The 22,895-nt window shown below is 39.1% G+C and overlaps 1 protein-coding gene across 19 annotated transcripts in view; it reads right to left on the reverse strand.

Moving 5' to 3' along the window:
* NCOA6 (nuclear receptor coactivator 6) overlaps positions 1 to 21,918 on the reverse strand; it is a 104,523-nt gene extending 82,605 nt beyond the window's left edge. For 9 of the 19 annotated variants that reach the window (XM_082746138.1, XM_082746136.1, XM_082746135.1 and 6 more), the window contains exons 1-2: positions 21,650 to 21,902; positions 2,622 to 2,698 (exon numbers count right to left, since the gene is read on the reverse strand). The gene's annotated coding sequence lies outside the window, so the exon portion shown is untranslated. Of the gene's footprint in view, positions 1 to 2,621; positions 2,699 to 21,649 lie in introns of all 19 variants that reach the window. The other 10 variants (XM_082746131.1, XM_082746146.1, XM_082746142.1 and 7 more) reach the window with 4 other exon arrangements.
* Positions 21,919 to 22,895: the final 977 nt, after the last annotated feature.

Raw genomic sequence — 22,895 nt, forward strand, 5'->3', positions numbered from 1 at the left:
GATGCAAAAACATGGATACATATCAAAACTATGCTGAGGGAAAGAAGCTAGACACAAAAGAGAACATAATGTGTGAATTTCTAGAACTCTTGAAAGTGCAAAGCAATATATTGGTGGGGGTGCTGGGATGGACACACTGCAAAAGAGTATAAGGAAACATCAGGGAGATGGAAATTTTCTGTATCTTGGTTGTAGTGGCTGTTTCATAATAAACAGTATAAACTAATAAATACATCTGTCAAAACCCACTGAAACATGTTTCACTTTAAAATCGATGTGGGGGGGGCACCTGGGTGGCTCAGTGGGTTAAAGCCTCCACCTTCGGCTCAGGTCATGATCCCAGGGTCCTGGGATCGAGCCCCGCATCGGGCTCTCTGCTCAGTGGGGAGCCTGCTTCTCCCTCTCTCCCTGCCTGCCTCTCTGCCTACTTGTGATCTCTGTCAAATAAATAAATAAAATCTTAAAAAAAAACTAAAATAAAATAAAATAAAACCGATGCGGGGGGGGCGGGGGTCCCTGGGTGGCTCAGTTGGTTACTGCCTTTGGCTCAGGTCATGATCCCAGGATCCTGGGATCAAGTCCCCCCATCGGGTTCCCTGCTCATTGGGGAGCCTGCTTCTCCCTCTTCCTCTGCCTGCTGTTCCCCCTGCTTGTGCACTCTTTCTGTCAGATAGATAAGTAAAATCTTTAAAAAAAAAAAAAAGAAAAGAAAAGAAAAAAGAAAAATAAATGGATGCAAGTAAAAATAAATAAATAAAATGGATAATCTGTGTGTAAATTACACCTCATTAAGTTAACCAAAAAAAAAAAAAAAAAAAAACCAACACCTTCGTCAAACCTTAACTATATCTAATGCAACTGTTTCCATGATTCTGACTTAGCCTTCAAACAGTATTCTACAGATAAATTATCCAAAAGGCAGAGAATCCAGGGTGTCTGGAATTTTTCAGTAGCTACAACTTACAGATTATATATCAGGCACTGTTCTAAGCTCTTTGCATTATGAACTCAATTAGTACGCCCAACAATCCCATGAAACAGATTCTATTACCCCCCCCCCCTTTTTTTTCAAATGAGGGAACTTAGGCACAGAGAAGTAATCTGCTTATAACCATACTGTTAGTAAGTGACAGGGCCATTATTCAAGTCCAGGCAGTCTGATTCTATCTAGAGGCTGGTCTTTCCACTCCACTCTCTCAGACCCCTGGAGTATTCACTAACAGCATACTCTCACCTCACTGGAGACTGACAGGTTCATTCACTCATTCAACAAATATTTAGGCATGCAGTATATGCCAGATATTGTTCTAAATGCTAAATATACAATGATTAAAAAAAATATATAGACACAGTATCTGCTTTTATGGGGCTTACATTCTAGTAAGAATTTAAGTTTAAAGCACGGATTCTTTTTTTTTTTTTTAATTACCATAATAATGTATTGTTTCAGGGGTACAGGTCTGTGATTTGTCAGTCTTACATAATACCCAGCGCGGACCACAACACATACCCTCCCCAATATCCATCACCCAACCACCCCATCCCCGACCCGCTTCCTCCAGCAACCCTTAATTTGTTTCCTAAGATTAAGTCTCTTATGGTTTACTTCCTTCTCTGTTTTCATCTTGTTTCATTTTTTCCTCTCTTCCCTATGATCCTCTACCTTGTTTCTTAAATTCTGCTTGGCAGTGAGATCATATGATAATTGTCTTTCTCTGACTGACTTATTTCTAAAGCACGGAGTTCTTAAATCAAAATATTTTTCCTCTTATTTATGGAAAAAAAGTCACAAGTTGCAATAGTGGCCAGATCTGCTTTAGCTAAAGTTGTGGTTCCCAAAATTGTCTGTACTTTAGAATCACCTGGGGACCTCTTAAAAGTTCCGAAACCCTTGTCATACCCCCAGGCCAATTAAATCACAAAGGAGTGAGGAGTAGGGAAGGAAGAGAGGCAAAGGCATCAATAATTTGCCAAGTTCAACAGATGAGTCCAAGGTGAAGACAAGTTTGAACTTGGCAAATTATTGATGCTAGGGTTTTTATCTGATTGAATAATGACAAAATTCATTCATGGTGACAGAGTAAGACATAGATGAATGGGGGGCGGGGAACAATGCCAAAACTCTATATACTTGTCTTTCTCTGAATCAGAGATTGCAAGGTACCTTTTTCCCCAATGTTATAAATTCTGAAAACATGAGAAAGAGGGCCATATGTTTTCCTTCTTGGATTTACTCAGGCCTCCATTCCCCTCCAGAGTCACAGACAAATAAGATATTCAGCTTTTAATCTTTTCTTAGTACTTTCCAATGAAACCAATAAAGAATTCTGCCATGTTACATATATTCAACATAACTGAAAAAGGTAAGGCTCACTTGCTTTTCTGTTAAAAAAAAAATGCTTTTCTAATAGGCAGATCTCATTTAATTCAGTTGCTCTGGGTCCCATTTACATGTAAAATGCAGCCTACCAAACTAAAATGCCCCACGGACACTAAGAACAAAATGCCTTATTTTTAAAAAGTAAACTCTATTTCTATCTAATTCAATCCTTTTCTTATCAATTGAAATTAATTTTTTTAATAAAACAAGATTGCATTTGTATTCTATATAAACAACAGACCTGTTTAAGAACTCTCTGACCAGTCTCAGAAAAGATAACAGATGTTCAGTAGGACCCCTCTCCATTCCATCCAGGACCTAGACAGAAAGGAAAAAGGACAAAGAGGAACAAGAGAAACATCAGAAGAAAAGACTAAGTATATAAGCCAAATAAATTTTTGTAACTGGCCAAATTCCTTCTTTCTACCACTGTTTCTGCTAATTTCACTCTAAAAAGGCTTGTTAAAATACATGAAATTACCTATAGTCTCAAATCCAGTGTTTCTTAAAAAGAAAAGGTTTCATAATCATCAAGAAAGCTTTTTAAAGGGGTGCCTGGCTGGCTCAGTGGGTTAAAGCCTCTGCCTTCTGCTCGGGTCTTGATCCCAGAGTCCTGGGATTTGGGCTCTCTGCTCTGCAGGGAGCCTGCTTCCTTCTCTCTCTCTCTCTCTCTCTCTCTCTCTCTCTAACTGCCTTTCTGCCTACTTGTGATCTCTATCTGCCAAATAAATAAATAAAATCTTTTTTTTAAAAAAAGAAAGCTTTTAAAAAAACATCAACAGTCCTTATACAAGTGTGTTTATTTTATAATTTACTATGTGTATCATTTGGGTACTCTGCATTGTATGTGTTATACTTTAGTTAACAACTACTAAAAAACAGATAAATTTGTCTTGGGCAGAAATCCTGAAGGATTCCAAAGAAGTATGAAGCAGAAACAGTCACACAGAGGTTACATGATTTGCCCTAGATCATGTATGTAGTCAGCTACAGACTAAATCTTTCTTGTCACTTTCCTACTCTTTCTGTTGTAAAACTATAAATGTACTGATAATAATATACTTTTTAATTTAATATTTATTCTCCTACTTATACTCTGAAAAAATTTTCATCACAAATGACAATGCAAAAACCAAACAAGCAAATAAACAGAAAATATAGATGTCCTACATTCACAACTGTGCACTATCTACATAAAGAAGTTTAAAAAGCCTAATTTAATTATTATTCTATCTGCTTTCACTTTAACCAATGAATATCTCTATTCAAATGTTTTAAATAGATTTGTAGTGGACATGGGAAATGGGCAAAATGGGTGAAGGGGAGTGGGAGGTAGGTCCAGGCTTCCAGTTATGTAATGAGTAAATCATGGAGATGAAAGGTACAGCTTAAGGAATATAGTCAATGATATTCTAATAAGAGTTTTATGGTGAGAGATGCCCCTTATGGTGAACTCAGCACAATGAATAAACTTGTCAAAGCACTATGGTGTACATCTGAAACTAAAGTCACATTAGTGTGACAACTATACTTTATTTATTTTTTTTTATGATTTTATTTATTTATTTGACAGAGAGAGATCACAGTAGACAGAGAGGCAGGCAGAGAGAGAGAGAGAGAGGGAAGCAGACTCCCTGCTGAGCAGAGAGCCCGATGTGGGACTCGATCCCAGGACCCTGAGATCATGACCTGAGCCGAAGGCAGTGGCTTAACCCACTGAGCCACCCAGGTCCCCCGACAACTATACTTTAAATAAACAGCTTTGTCAAATGAGAATCCTAGAATTCTTCTGGATCTGGGTGTAAAACATTTCCTTCTCAAAGATGGCTAGTCATAGGAGTGCCTGGCTGGCTCAGTCACTAGAGCATGTGACTCTTGATCTTGGGGTTTTAAGTTCATGCCTCATGTTGGGTACAGAGATCACTTAAACATAATATCTTAAAAAAAAAAAAGATGGCTAGTAATAATTTCCTTAATACTTTACCAAGAGACTCTTCTACATGAGTTTTTAACTTTATATTTTGAAATCATTTCAATCACTTCTCAGCCTTTTGGCTAAGATCAAGTGAAATCATTTCAAACTTCCAGACCGTAAGTTATTATTTTTTTAAAAACTTTATTTTTAAATAATCTCTATACCCAATGTGAGGGGCTTGAACTCACAACCCAGACATCACGAGTCACATGCTCCACCAACTGAGCCAGCCAGGCACCTCCATGAGTTATTGTTTAAATAGAAATTATGTGTAGAGAAGTCCCTCATAATTTCTAATCCAGAATTTGAATACTTCCAATGGATGCATTCGTTCAACTACCTTTTACCAATTGTGTATTATGTACCAAGCAGGACAAGTACTTTCTTGCTCCTGAAGTTACTATATAAGAAACAAAAATTTTGTAGAATGAGAAATTTAAATAACATTTATATGAATGCCTAAATCTGGATATTATTTACTACTTACTAAGTACTAGTAAAGTATTACTTTACTTTAGTACTTAAAGTACTTATAATAAGTTGACTTGTTAACCACATAGACTTAAAAGTTTCAAGATAATTTATTAGGTATTTAAAAAGTGAGTAAACAGGGGCGCCTGGGTGGCTCAGTGGGTTAAAGCCTCTGCCTTCGGCTCAGGTCATGATCTCAGGGTCCTGGGATTGAGCCCCGCATCAGGCTCTCTGCTCAGTGGGAGCCTGCTTCCCCCTCTCTCTCTGCCTGCCTCTCTGCCTCCTTGTGATCTCTGTCTGTCAAATAAATAACTAAAATCTTAAAAAAAAAAAAATGTGAATAAACAGTTAAACGTGAACTGTCAAAATGACTTGCCATGGTACAACTAAAGATCCAATCCCATCCTCCCTACACCTTGTCAATCTCTTATAAAACTATTACATGCTTCCTGTTCCTAAATTGAGGGCTCCCAAGAGAAAATTTATGCAAACCTCTAATCAAATCATAGAAACTTAGTACCTTGAAAGGATCCACAAAATGCCTGTCAGAGATTGGCATTTCAATCCTGTAGCAACAACTGGTTTGTTCTGGTAGGAATAATAGACAATTTAAGGGATTAGGGAATAATTACATTAATTTTTTTTTTTAAGATTTCATTTATTTATTTGACAGACAGAGATCACAAGTAGGCAGAGAGGCAGACAGAGGGAGAGGGAGAAGTAGGCTCCCCGCTCAGCAGAGAGCCAGATGTGGGGCTCGATCCCAGGACCCTGAGACCTTGACGTGAGCTGAAGGCAGAGGCTTTAACCCACTGAGCCACTCGGGTGCCCCAATTACATTAATTTTTAAATTTCAATTCTGACATTTTAGTATAAGAAACAAAAGATAAATTCATGAACTATGAGATTCCTAGAACTACTCATCCTAACACAAATGCAGTTAATTTAACTAAGCACGATATAACCCAACAAAATAAGTCAGAGGTTCAAAGAGATTTTCCCCATATTGTTAGATGCCATAAAAGTGGATAAAGTAAAATTAAGAAAAAACTATATGTATATCTAAAAACTTTATACATCATGTTCTAATTATGAACACCACTGTGTTCTTTTAATCCTAATAAAATCACTAATAGTATCACTATTAGTACACTAATAGTATCACTTCTCGGCCTTTTGACTAAGATCAAATGTAAAGCTACAGTAAAAATAATAATAATAATACAGGTTTGAAGTATCAGTCTTTTAATGAAATACATAAAACATTGAAAAGTTGATCAAATCCTATAATACAGAACTACTAAAAAATTCCCTAAAATAAATTGAGAATCTTAGCAGAGCCCTTGGCAATCATCTGGTCTAATATCCTAATGAAAAAATTGAGGCCTAAGTAAATAATATGAAGCTTCTTATTAGCAGGAAAGTCTTTCATTTCATATGTGATACCTCTTTACAAAAGAATTCATTTTAAAAGCACTAGAAACAAGATGGGATCAGGAGGGAGACAAACCATTAAGAGACTCTCAATCTCACAAAAAAAAATGTCGGCTGCTGGGGGTAGCGAGGTAGGGAGAGGGTGGTTGGGTTATGGACACTGGGGAGGGTATATGATATAGTGAGTGCTATGAAATGTGTAAGCCTGACGATTCACAGACCTGTACCACTGGGGCAAATAATGCATTATATGTTAATAAAAATAATTTTAAAAAATAAAAGCACTAGAAAAGTATGGTATAATTAATAATAATAATAATAATAATAATAAATATTGTCTTACCGTAAGATGGAAGACAACTTTAAAGAACAATAGTTCAGTTGGTTAAGCAACTGCCTTCAGCTCAGGTCATGATCCCAGGGTTCTGGGATCCAGACCAGTTAGTAGTGGGAAGCCTCCTTCTCCCTCTCCCATTCCCCCTCCTTATGCTCTCTCTCTCTTTGTCAAATAAATAAAATCTTTTTAAAAAGCACAATGACTTTTTTTTTCTCCATTAAATTTCCAACGCAGTTAAATCATGAGATCTGGGCTCTAAGTTACAGCAGTCCCTAGGCCATCATTCTAAGAGTTTACCAGTGTTTCTTCTTCTCCATTGTCTTATATTCACAATGACAGCGTTATCAGGCTTTTCTTTTTCTCTTTTCTTTTTTTGCTTTATGCTCTTAAAATTGTCACTTTTTATTTTTTAAAAAATATTTTACTTATTTATTTGACAGAGAGAAATCACAAGTAGATGGAGAGGCAGGCAGAGAGAGAGAGGGAAGCAGGCTTCCTGCTGAGCAGATAGCCCGATGCAGGACTCGATCCCAGGACCCTGAGATCATGACCTGAGCCGAAGGCAGCGGCCTAACCCACTGAGCCACCCAGGCACCCCTAAAATTGTCACTTTTTAAATCAAACACTGAAGTCCTAAGATCATCTTTTAAATCCTATAGCTACCATTTCATCATTATTGATGAATCAGATAAGTCCACTTAGGAAACTTGTAGGCAGACTGTAGTAGGTGAATACACTATTGCTAATACTTTCAAACAAAGATACAGGATTCAAAATGACTTGGAACAATTTAAAAAGTATTTCTTCAAAGTTCAAAAGAGATTTAAATCTATACTGTGCTTATTGCCAAACAATAAAAAGAATATTTTGATCAGAAGAGGAAATTCAATGGCAAGATAAAGTTTATTTATACTAAAAAAAAAAAAAAAAAAAAACAAACACACAAAGAAATAAATCTGCCCAAACTGCAAAAAAGAGAAAAACAAAATTAAGGTAAAAAATTAATAACAATAAAACAAAAATACAGAAATAAAATAAGAATTCATTAGTGGGGTGATGATGAGCAAGACATGAACCCAGAAGTAATAAAGACTGACAGACATGATAATGTAAAAATCAAAATAGTCTATATGTCATAAGAAACCGCAAAGTCAAAAGCCATATAATAGACTTTCGGAATAATATATTTGTTCCATATGACAAAAAAGGGATTAATACTCTAAATACACAAAAACACCTGCAAGTTGATTAAAGAGTAAAAAATTAACACCCCAAGAGAAAAATAAGTAAAGAATTGGTAAAGGCAATCTGCAGAATAGGGAATACAAATGTCCAGTGAATGTATACAACTTATTAATGGTCTGGGAAATGAAAATAAAAATAAGAAAACTCTTCTCAGCTGATTGGCAAAAACTAAAAAGGTAACTATTATCCACTCCAAGTAAGAACTGCAACCTTTTGGAAAATAACCTGGAAGTTCATAATACTTACATTATAAGCTTACTACCCCGTATTTGGGGATTTATCCTACAGAAGTAAAAACTCCATTTCTTAAAGATATATGTACAAGGATATCCACTGTTTGTGATGGGGAAAATAAAATTAGAAAAAACTTTATGGGAGCCTGCTTCCCTTTCTCTCTCTCTGCCTGCCTCTCTGTCTACTGTGATCTCTCTCTGTCAAATAAATAAATAAAATCTTAAAAAAAAAAAAAAAGAAAAAAGAAAAAACTTTATGCTCCTTCAGAAACCTACATAAATTGGGGCACCTGAGTGGCTCAGTTGCTTAAGCCACTGCCTTCAGCTCAGGTCATGATCCCAGAGTTCAGGATAGAGTCATGCAACCGGCTCCCAGCTCCGCAGGGAGCCTGCTTCTCCCTCTGACCTTCTCCCTTCTCATGCTCTCTCTCAAATAAATAAAATCTTTAAAAAAAAAAAAAAAGGAAACCTACATAAATGAAACATTATGTAGCTAGAAAAAAATAAATTAGATATCTGTTTAATGACACAGAATGAAATGTATATTCTATAAAGTAAAAAACCCAGAATTTGTAGAATAATGTGTATGGCATCATGATAATCTTGTAAGAGAGAAAATGAATCAGTTATGTAATTTACTTCTAAGACTATAGAGAAAAATATGAAAGAACCACTCTAGGCTATTATACTTAGGTAGGTTGGAAGACAGGAACTGGAGAAGAGGAGAGAATTGGCTTCTTCATATACTTCAGATGATACTCAAATAGTTTTAATATGCCTATCTTGCTTTTGTGGTTTGGAAGGAAAATCCTACTCAATTGATAACAGAAAAAAAATGGAATAAGAAAAAAATAATCTGTAACAGGAATGACAGAAAAAGGAATTATTTAAAATTGATTTTAAAAATGGGTATATAGGGGCACCTGGGTGGCTCAGTGGGTTAAAGCCTCTGCCTTCAGCTCGGGTCATGATCCCAGGGTCCTGGGATCAAGCCGCAAATCAATCTCTCTCTGCCTGCCTCTCTGCCTACTTGTGATCTCTGTTTGTCAAATAAATAAGTAAAAATCTTTCTTTAAAAAATGGGTATATAAAAGCAACCAAATGAAACACTCAAAGAAGAAGAAATAAAATACATTCTGGGTGCTTTTTGGGTGGGTATGTAAAACAAATGTAAATCCAACTTTTATGAATTTGAGATCTATCCCCGTTTCAAAAAAAAAATGAAACTGTTGATACAAGAGCCTTATGTTTTTTAGGTTTCTCTACTTAGAATGTTTTTTATTTTTTATTTTATTTTTTAAGGTTTTATTTATTTATTTGACAGAGATCACAAGTAAGCAGAGAGGCAGGCAGAGAGAGAGGAAGGGAAGCAGGCTCCCTGCTGAGCAGAGAACCTGATGCGGGGCTAGATCCCAGGACCTTGGGATCATGACCTGAGCTGAAGGCAGAGGCTTTAACCCACTGAGCCACCCAGGGGCCCCTAGAATGTTTTTTAAAAAAGGAAACATGTCTCATTACAAAATCTCATCAAAAGAATGTCCCCTATTATGTATTTACAATCTGTATCTTTTTTGGTTAAATTATATTGGATTTCAGCTATATTTTGAAACTTGAAATTTATCTATTATAAAAACTCACTGTTACACTAAATAAAATTTTTAAACACACTATGCAAAAAGGAAATTACCAAATCTACACTGAACAAATGGTCAAATTATATGAAAAACTAGCTCAAAGAAGATTTTAAAAATACTCATCTTAATAAAAGTAAAAAATATATTTGCTAGTCAGAGAAGAAAAAAGTGTAACTTCACAATAGATCTGGAAGTCACAACCTTAAACCTGTGATCAAAGTTATCATCAATAGTGGGACAACTAAACATCTGTGTACCTGTGATATGAGGTAATGTGAAGAATATTTAAGTATTTTTGCCAAAATGTTCAGCTAGTATCTAATCTAGTCTTTGAACCTTCCAGTTTAGGCAGATATAAGTAATAAAGGAATAAATATCACTAAGAAAATATCAGATAAATCCACAATGTAGGAAATTAAAACTGCTTTGGTCTCAACAAATCAATGCCCATGAAAAGAATTTTAGAAGGTAAGAAAGCAGACAAGGACAGAGAACTGTTCCAGGTTTTAAAAAGACTACAACTACATAAATAATAACATGCAAATGCAATGCATGGTCCTTAAATTTGATTCCACTTGAATAAGTCAGCTATAAAAGTCATTTTGGAGACAGTGAGGGAAACTTAAATACAGACTTAATGTTAGATAATATCAAGGAATTACTGATAATTTGCTAGGTGTGACAACAGTACTGTGATTATGCGGAAGAACATATTTGAAAGAGATTCATGCTAAAATGTTTAAAGGCATAGTTTCATGATGTCTTTATTTTTAAAAGGTTTAACATAATAAGTATTTTGTTAAGCATATGACTATACATTAAATATAAGTGGTGGGTAGAAGGGAGTTTATTCTACAGTTTCAGGGTTGTTTTGTATATTTGAAATTTTTCATAATAAAATATTTAAAATATTTTAAAAATCCACATATTATACTGGAAGAAAAAATATAAAAAATCCAATAATAACTAGTGGCAGTGGCAATATAAACTGCTAGTTATTCTAAAGAATAAGCTGACAAGATAGCTAAAAAGTGATTATCCTCAAACCAAACTGTATCATTTTAGAGACTATATTCTAAGAAAAAAATTGAGGGAAAAAACCTTTATAATAACATGTTACAGCAGTATAATTGAGAATTGCAAACCAAAAATAAAAACAAAATGGAAATCACCCAAATGCCAAATAAATAGAGAATACTTAAACTTTGGTTATTGTATATCCGATAAAAGTAAGTATATAAACATGTGGAAAAGTACCTCAATATATTGCCAAACGAAAAAACTATTTAAAAAAACTATGAATTAAACTTGTAAAGACTGTATCCATATGCTAATGACTAGAAAGTATTTTGTTTGTAATATTTAAACACAATTTTAAAAATTTCATGAGGACACAAGTTCTTTGAGAATATATTAACAATGCAAATATACAATCAGGAAGAACTGCCTAGAGACAAATAAGAAAAAGCACCTGAGCTCTGCTGTTGACCACAGTTTGAATGGGCATTCAAAATTTGAATAAAGTCCTATTGTGGACAAAAGTCAACATAACTATTACTAAAAGGACAAAGAGAAGGGGCACCTGGCTGGTTTAGTTGGTGGAGCATGTAGTTTTTTATCTCAGGGCTGGGAGCTCAAGCCCCATACTAGACATGGAGACTATGTAAAATTTAAAAAAAAAAAAAAGTTTTTTTTTTTTTAAGGACATAGAAAAAAAGTGTAGCATTGGCTTGGACAGTCCACAATCTTTCTCAATTCTTTCGATTAGTCAGATGTTTAGAAAAGATACGGAAAGACTGAAGAGAGTTCTGAGAAAAATCAAGAGATAAAAAAAGGATGGAAAAGAGGTGATTTTGAAGAAAAATTTGAAAAAAAAATGAAGAGCAACATGACTATTAATACTGAAATCCATGGAGAGGCTTCTGAATAGAGATCCTTAAAAACTGATGTATTTCAATGTCCATGGATGACAGACCAAGAGGCTAAAGAACCCTCAAAGTTTGTTGTTGTGGTGTTTTTCCAAGTGCTGCTTTTTATATAAGTTGGATTCCCTGACTGTCCTGGTGAAAAGTTGCGGGCATAATTGGCATTGGCAAACGAGGGAGGCTCAGTGTGTGAAATCAACAACCATCTGTTTTTCTTCGGGGTGTCTACTTAGCCATGATCACTAGGTTAGAGAACCTCCTTAAAGCTTGAATTAGCTATCCAAAGCTTGAATCAGTTACCCACCTTATTTCAAAATTTTGCAGTACCATCCTGTTCCCACATATTACCCACTCAGCAACATTTGAATGTCCTAGCTCTGGCATCTAGGGCCCCAACAAACTACTCTGGCTTCATCTCCCCACAATGCTCCCACATAGCAGGGAGTCTGCTTGTCCCTCTGCCCCTTGCCCTGCTCATTCTCTCTCTCTCTCTCTCTCAAATAAATAAGTGAAAATCTTAAAAAAAGAAGAAAAGAAACATCAAGAACTGATGGAAGCTAGGAAGAGGCAAGGAAAGAGTCTACCCTAAGTCTCAGAGAGAACATGGCCCTGCTGACACCCTAAATTCAGGTTCCAGTGTCAATAACTGTAAGAGAATAATTTTTGTTGTTTTAAGTCACCCAGCTTGTGGTAGTTTATTATAGCAGCCCTAGGAAATATACCAGCATTTCCATGAAGCCTCCGCTGATCCTCCAACTGGTAGCAGAACTCTCTCTCTCTTTAATTTACAGTGCATTTACAGTGCATTTAAAACATTTATGCTCCCCCACCCCCCTTTTCATTTATGTTCCTACCACTTTCCCAGATGAATTAGTTTCCTAGAAGGCAGAAACTAATTACTCACCAACTGGATATACCCCTCAACACTGGTAGGCAGTCAATATATACTATCATAATCACATTTTCCTCCACACTTAATTATTCTGATTGCAATGCTTCTGAATGAGTCATCTCCACACATACTAAAGAATTGAACACAATCTAAAAGAACTCAGCTGAAGGCTCATTCTTTTTAGGAAGCATTCCTAGATTCAGACTTATACCAGCTATACCAATGTATTTCACACAGATATGTGCATACATGTAGGTGCACATACTGCTTATATTATACTTAATATCCACAATGGGAAAGAATATTTATTTAACAAATCCATTATTTGGGTCTATTGATTAGTCTCTTACTAAGCCTAGTCAGATGCTGGTTTACCTAAAATCTTCTCACCTATACTAGCATTTGGTGGTTAACCACAATGTCTTTGATTTCTCCAAGTGTTTGAACTTTTTTTTTTAAAAGATTTTATTTATTTATTTGAAAGAGGGAGAAAGAGTACAAGTAGGCAAAGAGGCAGGCAGAGGGAGAGGGGGGCACAGGCTCCCCACTGAAGAGGGAGCCCCTTGTGGGACTCGATCCCAGGATCCCGGGATCATGACCTGAGCCGAAGGCAGACACTTAACCGACTGAGCCACCCAGGAGCCCCGTGTTTGAACTTTTTAAGTCTGTATTTTATAGTAGGGACACAGTCTTACTTTCACATAATATTTAAAATTACAAGAGACTTCATCTAATGAACAATTTCCTTCTGTAAAATCCAAAACAGGATCTGATTCACAAATTTGCAACTATTTCCTCCTGTGAGAAACTGCTGCTGTCTGGTCTTTAGAAAATATACATAATGGTATTATAGAACTCATATCCAACAGGTTCAATACTGGTAAAAGTGCCAGCTAATGGAAGCTTTTGTTGCCTTTCTGTGTGTGTTGGATTGGGAGGGTGCAGGGGTGATGGCTATAGTTGGTTAATGTTAAATACAAACTTACATATCTATTTAAAGTATGAATGCCCTCTGAATTTGGTGATCATTAATATTATTAGTGACAAAGATTTTTTTCCCCTGACTTTATTGAGATATAATCAACATACAGCATTGTGTTAGTTTAAAATGTACAATGAGACAGATACACATATACACTGCAAAATTACCACAATAAATTTAGTTAACACATCCATCACTTCATATAATTACTTTTTTTTCTTTTTGGGTGTGTAGCAAGAACATTTAAGATCTAATTTACTCTTTCAGCAACTTTCTAGTCTTTAATACATTACTGTTAACTATAGTCACCATCCTGTACTCCAGACCCCCAGAACTTACTCATCTTACAACTGGAAGTTTATATACTTTGACCTTGATATCTTCATTTCCCCTTCATTTCACCAAATTCTAGGGCTATGTTACTCCCTCCAACAAAGCCACAATACTCCCTTAATGTACACATCTACCTATATCTCTAGTCATTTATTAATGATTACTAATGACTTATTTAATAATGATTTATTAATGATTATTGATGATTAGCAAATACTGAGCTCCTAGGCAGCCACTTCAAGTTCTTTTTAGAATAAAGTGATGTAGAAAAAGATTACATTTTTTAAAATAAATGTGCCAGACAACACAATAGGTAGATAATGGAGGTGAAGGAAGAGAGGGACAAACAGACACAGGGTCAGTTCTGAAGGAGCACTAAATCTAGCAAGGAGGAAACGAGTAAACTAGTTCCACATTTCTTCTTTCTACTCATGCTGTTCCTACATTCACTAGCAGGCTTACTTTCTTAGGTACAGATCTCATTATGTCACTGGCTAAAAACTTTTGATGACTCCCATTACTTAGTCGATCAAATCTAAACTTCCCAGCCTGGAACTGAAAAGGATTCAAAGCCTTCCCTTATTCACTTGTATAGCATACAGAGACTAACACAGGTCTTGGAATTAGACTGCATGGACTCAAATTCTTTCCCCAACAAATGTTAGCTCTTTTCTTCAGTTTATCTGTAAAAAGGTATAAAAATCAGTGCCCTATCTCACAGGGTTGTTGTGAGGACTAAAAGAAATACTAATTAAATGCTTGGAAAGAGGAAAGCAGGAAGCCTGCTTCTCCTTCTACTACTCCCCTTGCTTGTGTTCCCTCACTAGCTGTTTCTGTGTCAAATAAATAAAGAAGTAAAAAAAAAAAAAAAAATGCTTGGGAAGTTATCCGGCAAATAGTAAACATGCAAAAAATGTGAGCTACTACTGTCATTATTGCTATTGTTGTTCAATCTCCATTTCTAGCCTGACCTCCAACCACAGCCCTGTAAAAATCCTGTTCTGCAGCCAAACTGGACTCTTTTTACTATTTCCTAAATACACATCTCTACACCATTCTTGGCAGCTCCACTAAAGGCCACCTCTTTCAGGTACCATTCTCTGATATTCCAGCTCCATAACACATTACCTCTATCCCACACGACACTTTAACTAGAATCATCTTTGTATCCTGGGGAGTTCTAGCCTAATGCACATGGTAGGGCTCAATAAATGTATCGCAAATGAATGAATTCCTGTTTTTCCTTCCTCTCATCCAACCATTCTCTTGGAAAACAGCTCCACATCACAATTAAAAAGATCTCTTCTGGAGGCGCCTGGGTGGCTCAGTGGGTTAAGCCGCTGCCTTCGGCTCAGGTCATGATCTCAGGGTCCTGGGATCGAGTCCCGCATCGGGCTCTCTGCTCAGCGGGGAGCCTGCTTCCCCCTCTCTCTCTCTCTGCCTGCCTCTCTGCCTCCTTGTGATCTCTGCCTGTCAAATAAATAAATAAAATCTTTAAAAAAAAAAAAAAAGATCTCTTCTGAAATGTTTCATAAAGCTAGCCAGCTAGTTTTCTTTTCTACCACCACCATGGTAATTTCTAATGTACCCAGCACACAGATGGGATGGCTAAATATTCAGTGATTTGAAATGAATTTCATCTCATCTTTTAATTTCAATCATCATTTTATTCATTATGATCAAGAATGACTCATCCTTAGAAATAGCCTTTGGTTTTTACTTGCCCACAAACTCATTTGCCAATTTCTGCCAATCTGACCCTTATCCTAACATATCATTTATTGGGTTGGAAGAGAGAATATTTAAAATCTCAGTGAATTAAGAACAAGAAAATGAAATGCCTACAGAGTAATAAAAGTAAATGAGCAAAACAAGAAAGTAATGAGGACCGCAGAGCATTAGAAAACAAACACCCATCATACCTAAAAGCTTTAGCTTTTACTCTGTTGCTATGAGAGAATATGAGTTTGGTGTTGATAGATCTTCCAAATTTTCAAGGTAAGTCAGAAATCTGTGGACATTTGAGCCAAACAAAACATGTTTGCAGGTCAAATCCAACCAGAGACTGCTGGTTTGCAGCCTCTGTTACAGAAGTTCTCTGCAAAAGAAGTGATGGGGTAAGAGGAGTTCCATCCCAGCAGAAAGTCTGAAGCGGCAGCTAAAACTGCAGAAACTGGAAGCACCTCCTGTAACACTCAGTTTACCTCTCACAACCATTCTGTTTTGATCTGAAAACCAAATTAAACAGACAATTGTGTTGAGTATGTCGAGCCCCTACACTATGCCAGGTGCTGGATATCGGAAATGAACAATAGTGCTAACTATAAGCTAACAGCATTCAGCAACTCCTAGGTGCCACACTGCTCGACACGTTACATGAATTAACTCACCTATTCCTCACAACTCTATGAGATAAATACTATTATCCTTATTTTGTTTTATTTTATTTAAAGATTTTATTTATTTATCAGAGAGAGAGGGAGAGTGAGGGAACACAGGCAGACAGAATGGCAGGCAGAGGCAGAGGGAGAAGCAGGCTCCCTGCTGAGCAAGGAGCCCGATGTGGGACTCGATCCCAGGACACTGGGATCATGACCCGAGCCGAAGGCAGCTGCTTAACCAACTGAGCCACCCAGGCGTCCCCTATTATCCTTATTTTAAAAGCTGAGGAAACCTGGGACATCTGGCTGTCTAAGTAGGTAGAGCATGCGACTCTTGATCTTGCAGTGGTGAGTTCAAGTCCCGTGTTGGACTGGCTGGTGAGCTAACTACATATATACATACACAGGTACGTAATACATATATTTATACATACATACATAAAATAAAAGCCAAGGAACCTGAGCCACAAAGAGGTTCCACAATTGTCCAAGGTCACATAATTAGCAAGCAGCAAAGCTAGAATTAGGACCCTAGTCAGACTCCACCAAAAGAGCACATAATTTGAAAACAAAGTGCCATTCAATAAATGGTGCTGGGATAATTGGTTATACACACACAAAAAATGAAACTGGACCATACCTCACATGACATAGTAATTAGAGATCTAAACATCGAAGGCAGAACAGTAGAGATTCAAGAAGATAAAGAATAACTGCAAAATCTTGGGGGAGGAAAAGATTGATAGATTTGACTATGTTAAAATTCACAACTTCTTTTAGTAAGAGAAAAAGTGATTTAAAAGATTAACAACCTGGGGCGCCTGGGTGGCTCAGTGGGTTAAGCCGCTGCCTTCGGCTCAGGTCATGATCTCAGGGTCCTGGGATGGAGTCCCCCATTGCATCGGGCTCTTCTGCTCAGCAGGGAGCCTGCTTCCTCCTCTCTCTCTCTCTCTGCCTGCCTCTCTGCCTACTTGTGATCTCTCTCTGTCGAATAAATAAATAAAATCTTTAAAAAAAAAAAAGATTAACAACCTGGAAATTATATCTATAACACACATAATCAACAAAGGATTACAAATGAGAAAACATAAAGACATCTTTTGAAAAAGACAACTCAACAGAAAAATGGCAAAAAAAAAAAAAAAAAAAAAAAAAAGCCCCAGCATGGTCTCAGCTGCAAAAACCTGTCACTACCACAGCTGCCACACAGCAGATCCCACAACAGACCCTGGCATCGCTGACCAATATAAAATATTCAGGGCTCTATATCATACTGCAGATACACAGAGCATGGAGGACTCAGCCAGAAGGACAAAGCCAAGATGCTTATTCTCCATTTTATAGGAACTAGATGGCAAACCAGAAGCTGAACATCTAATCCCCAGACATTGATCAGATTGGCAAGCATCTTTAGTAAAGGGCCAGAGAATATTTTCAGCTTTGTGAACTGTATATCTTCTAAAACTACTCAACTCTGCCATTGGTGGTGTGAAAGCAGCTAAAGACAGTACGTAAATAAGTAACTGTGCCTATATTGCAATAAAACTTTTTTTACCTGAATAGGTGGTGGGCCAAATTTGACATGACCCAGAGTTTGCTGACCTCCGAAACAGACAGCTATAATTTTTCTACATTCCCTACTTCCCCTGCTTTTTATTAATTGGAAATTTTCTTTTTTAAAAGATTTTATTTATTTGAGAGAGTAAGTGAGAGTGAGCACAAGCAGGGGGAGAGGGAGAAGCAGACTCCCACTGAGCAGGGAGCTGACATGGGGCACGATCCCAGGACCCTGAGATCATGACCTGAGCCAAAGACAGATGTTTAATCTCTTAATCTAGTGAGCCAACCAGGCACCCCTTTCCCTGGTTTTTATATCTGCTGACACTTACCTCTGATTTCCTTAAGTGAAAACTACACCATGCTTGACAGCTTTGCAATGGTTTCCAAGTCTACTACTCTAACCCAAAAAACTCTTCTCCCTGATTTGTGACAATTATCACTTCATTTTCCTTTCACCCTTTTTATAACCTCTTTGACAGCCACCATCCCAAATCAATAATCTAAAATATTCTTTTTCTCTTACCACGTGCAATGTCAATTATCAGCACCTGAAAATTCTAATTTTGTTCAAGGCTCACAGCCTCTGTCTTGACTAGACCTTCATTACTCCTTCCCTGCTCTCCAGTCCACCCTCCATTCAAAGAACATCCATTTATTTCCTAAAATTTAAACCAAATCATACACTCTTCTTCCTTGGACAGCATGAATGCCTCCCTATCAGCTAAAGATTCTGTCTAGCAAAGTCCTTCTCAGCCAGGTTCTGAACAACAGTCCCTGATCACTTTTTCTGCACACATATTATGCTCCCGCCACATTCAACTGTATCTCCTGAAATGCATAACTTTACCTGTAAAGCTCTTTTTTCCAACTCTTCAATTGGCAAACTCCTCCACCTTTCAGGACATGTCTCAAGTATCACCCTTTCACGAAACCTTCCCTAACTCCTAGACCTGAGTTGTGCCCACTTCTGTGTTTTTTCAACCTTTGATACTGCTTTGGTATTCATCCTGAACTATCACTGTTAATATGCTCATTTCTCTCATGAGACTGAATATCTAACGTGAAAAGACCCTGTCTTAAAGAACTTTGAATCCTCACAGCCCAGCATAATGCTCGACATATCTTAGCGTACAGTAAATATCCGCTGAATGGAAGACATGCTTGGTGGTAGAAGTAGGGTTTCTTAACCTGGGGTTCACAGATGGAAATCCACAGACAGAATTCAGAGGGGTCTATGAACTTGGATAGGAAAAAAGCAGAACAAAACTATCTCTTTATATTCACTAACCTCTAACTGAAAGTTACCATTTTCTTCAAATATGAGTTATAGGCAACAAACCACTCTAGTATCGGTGGTTATCTGTGACTGTCACAGTTATCACAGATATCTTTATATCATACTACAGTTGTTACTGATATCTAAAAGTCTTACTTATGTTCATGTGTTTTAAACTGTAATTGTCAGACCCATCACTAGATCCGATTTCTTAATGTACTGATAATCTATATTGCTATTTTATAATTTGTGTATTTCGGTATTTCAATATAATGGTTTTCTCTATAACATGGTATTTTGTTTTACTCAATTAAAAAATGTTGGGACGCCTGGGTGGCTCAGTTGGTTAAGCAGCTGCCTTCGGCTCAGGTCATGATCCCAGCGTCCTGGGATCGAGTCCCACATTGGGCTCCTTGCTCCGCAGGGAGCCTGCTTCTCCCTCTGACTCTGCCTTCCACTCTGTCTGCCTGTGCTCGCTCTCGCTCGCTCTCTCTCTGACAAATAAATAAATAAAATCTTTAAAAAAAAAATAAAAAATAAAAAATAAAAAATGTTATTCTGAGAGGGGTTACTATTTTTCTGAGCAGCTTCACCAGATGCCAGAGGGGCCCACTGCACAAAGGCCTTCCTGCATTATCCCAGAACAAATGAATCTTGATGCCTTATATACGTATGTATGGTATACATGCATCAAACATACACAGAAAATCTTACTTGCTATGGGCATCTTTATAACCTTTTGTTTAAAGTCCTTGTTGCTTTTATGGGAGCCCCGAACTACCATTTCATGACTGATTTGCATAGTTTTCCTCAGAATTCTTCCATAACCCATATGAACTTTGCACTCTTCCCTATTTTTTTTTTTTAAGATTTTATTTATTTATTTGACAGAGAGTGAGAGAGATCACAAGCAGGCAGACAGGGAGGGAGAAGCAGGCTCCCTGCTGAGGAAAGAGCCTCCCAGGACCCTGAGATGGTGACCCGAGCTGAAGGCAGAGGTTTTAACCCATTGAGCCACCCAGATGCTCGAACTCTTCCCTATCTTGATCAAACTTTTAACTGAAATTTGATCATGATAGAGATCCTGGGTGTGTACCATTCATTGTTCACAGTTATCTTTTTTGGCTTTCTGTGTCCCCTTGCTGTACAGTAAACACCTAAAACAGAAGGAGCATCTCTTACAACTCTAGAAAGTTAGAAGTCAAGAGGGTCCTGAAGATAACTTCTTTGCACAAATGGAGGGAGGCTGGAAATGATCAAATAGTTGGTTACCTGCACTTTTTTGGTATCCCCCTTCAGTTTTTCTGACAAACCAATTACCAAAACAAAAGAGATTAACAGGTCATTGATATATGCTGCAGAGCTCACCTTAACACTTTTCTCACAGCTAACAAATTCCTCTAAAGCAGTGTGTTGAATGAGGAGGCAGAGGACCTCCTTGGCCAGGAACTTGTGAGATCTTGAGGAGTCATCTTTATCTTTCTAAGTCTCTGCTAAAATCACTACATGATCTGAAATTGTTACATGATCTCTAAGACTCTTGTAGTTTTTACACATTCATTTCTCTTCAACATTCTTACTGGCTTCAAAACGCCTTTCTGATGACCTCCCCAGGTGACCCCGCTCTTAAAACAGTGGGCTGTCCCCTTCCTGGGAAGACACCTTGGGTCACCGCCCACAAACAGCCCGGTCCCTCCTTTTAAAGATACACACAAACTCCCTAAGTTGATGGAGGCTCTTTCTTCTTGCCAACCAGTTCCAGTCCATACACCCCATTTGTTGGCCAGCTCCGGCACCCAAACTTCGGTCCCTCTTTTCCCACTTTCTCATCAAAGTCTTACTATTTTCTGTTGCTCTTCCCAATAGGGAGTAGAATACGCTAGGGGAACATATGCCTTCAGTCTCTGTGGAATTATAAGGCTTTGCAATTCGGCGCCGCGACTCTGAGAACTGCCCAATCTGATACTCGCGCCTGCATCCAAAGGGCCCCCATTTCTAATATTTCTAATCAACAGCTTCCCCCCCCACCCCCCACCCTCCACAAAGAACTGTCTCGGCTCTGACAGCCAGAGCTTAGACCCCAAGCCCTCTGGGTCCTGACTGCCCTGGGGTCCTGAACACGAATAGTCTAACCAAACTCCAGTCCTGGCCTCCAGTCTCACGGACCCTGACCCCAGTTCCGTTTGGACTCAGTGTCCCTTCTCGACCCCCGGCCACAACCCTACGGTCGGCTCCCGCCGGTTCCTCGGGCCTGGAGCGCCACCCTGTGCAGACCCCGGCCGGCCCTGCACTCCCTCAGCGCCCCAGACCCCGCGTCTCGCACCCTCCCTAACCCCGGCCGGCCCCCGCTCCCTCTAGCACCCCCGCCCGCAGGCCCGGGGCCCGCTCCCCAACATGGCGACGGGGACACGAGCGCGGCGGGCGGGGCGGCTCCGGGCCGGGCCCGCACAGAAGCCGTGTTCCACTGCCGGCCGGCGCCATTTTCCCGCGCCGGGCCCGGGCGGCGCCTCCTTCCCGCGGAGCCAGCGGGGCCGGGACCCCAGACGCCCGGCGGGCCCACCCCTTACGGGCCCGCGTCGCCGTCACCTCACCTGAGCGCGGCCCCAGCCCTCCCGGGCGGGCCTTGGAGCAGCGGCCCGGGCCGTGCGTGCCCGCCGCCCTCCGTGTGTCCGTCAGTCAGTCCTCGCGTGCGTCCGTCAGTCCGGCCGTCGCCCGGCCGCCCGCAGCCCGACCCGGCAGGGCCTCAGGGAGCCGGTGGGGAGGGGGATGGGCCGGACCGGGCCGGGGAGGGAGGGGGAGGGAGGGAGAGAGGGTGGGAGCGCGGGAGGGGGCGGGGCGGGCGGGGGCGGGCCCTGATCACGTGGCCAAACGTCTCCGAGAGCGCGAGGCGGAGCGCGCGCCCGCTCATTTGGGTGCAGAGCTTAGTGTCGGTTTTGGGAGAGTCTCCGTCTCCGGAGCTATAATATCATTAGTAGCTCTTGGCTCCTCTTCGGAGTCAGTGCACGGCCCTATAGGAGCCCTCTGCAGCCTCAGTGTACGTATCTGAAATATGGGGATAATAGTAGTGTTTGCAGAGACAAAATGAGGGAAGACGTGGAAAGCACTTGGCACAGTGCCCGACACATAGTGTCTAATAACGTTAATGGTGATAAAGATAACCTGTAGCCTTTTTTATTATTTGCCTGTAAGTCCCTCTTTACTTTTTCCCATCACCATCATCCTAGTGAGCTTAAGGGAATGTGGCTCCTCTCCTTCCCAAAATGTAGGGACGCCTCCCCAGCACTGGAATTGATATTTCTCATATAGGCCTGGGTTCAGAACTGGCTTTCACTCCTGATTTTTATGTGACTATCTCTGCTTTGAACCTCAGCTTTTTCATCTGTAAAATGGGAGTTATAGAGTCTGTCAAGAGCATCACGAAAGATAGAACATGAGCCAGTGTATTGTAAACGGATTGCATACTGGTCAGGCGTACTAGTAGTGTCATCTAAGGAAAGAAGTCTGTAGTCCTTTCATTCCATTGAGCTTACACGGTGTGCTTGGACGGCTGCAGTAGTGATCCAAGGCCTTTTCACATCCTCCCTGGCTCCCCTTCAATCTTTTCTCCCTGCTGTCAGAGTAATGTTTCTACCTCAGAAAGTTTACCACGTCTCACCCCTACTTAAAAGTGTTTGATGGTTCATATTGCTCTTAAGATAAAGGTCAAATAGATGTCTTACTCTTGCCCTTGCCAAAACTCTAGACTTACCTTAGGGCCCTCTTCTTCTCGTTCTGGGCTGTAATTACAGTGATCTTCACACATTGTACTTCCTCCCTTCTCAGGACCCTTGAACACGT

This window comes from Mustela nivalis, assembly GCF_964662115.1.
Source record: "Mustela nivalis genome assembly, chromosome: 8".
In the NCBI taxonomy this organism is placed as follows: Eukaryota; Metazoa; Chordata; class Mammalia; order Carnivora; family Mustelidae; genus Mustela; species Mustela nivalis.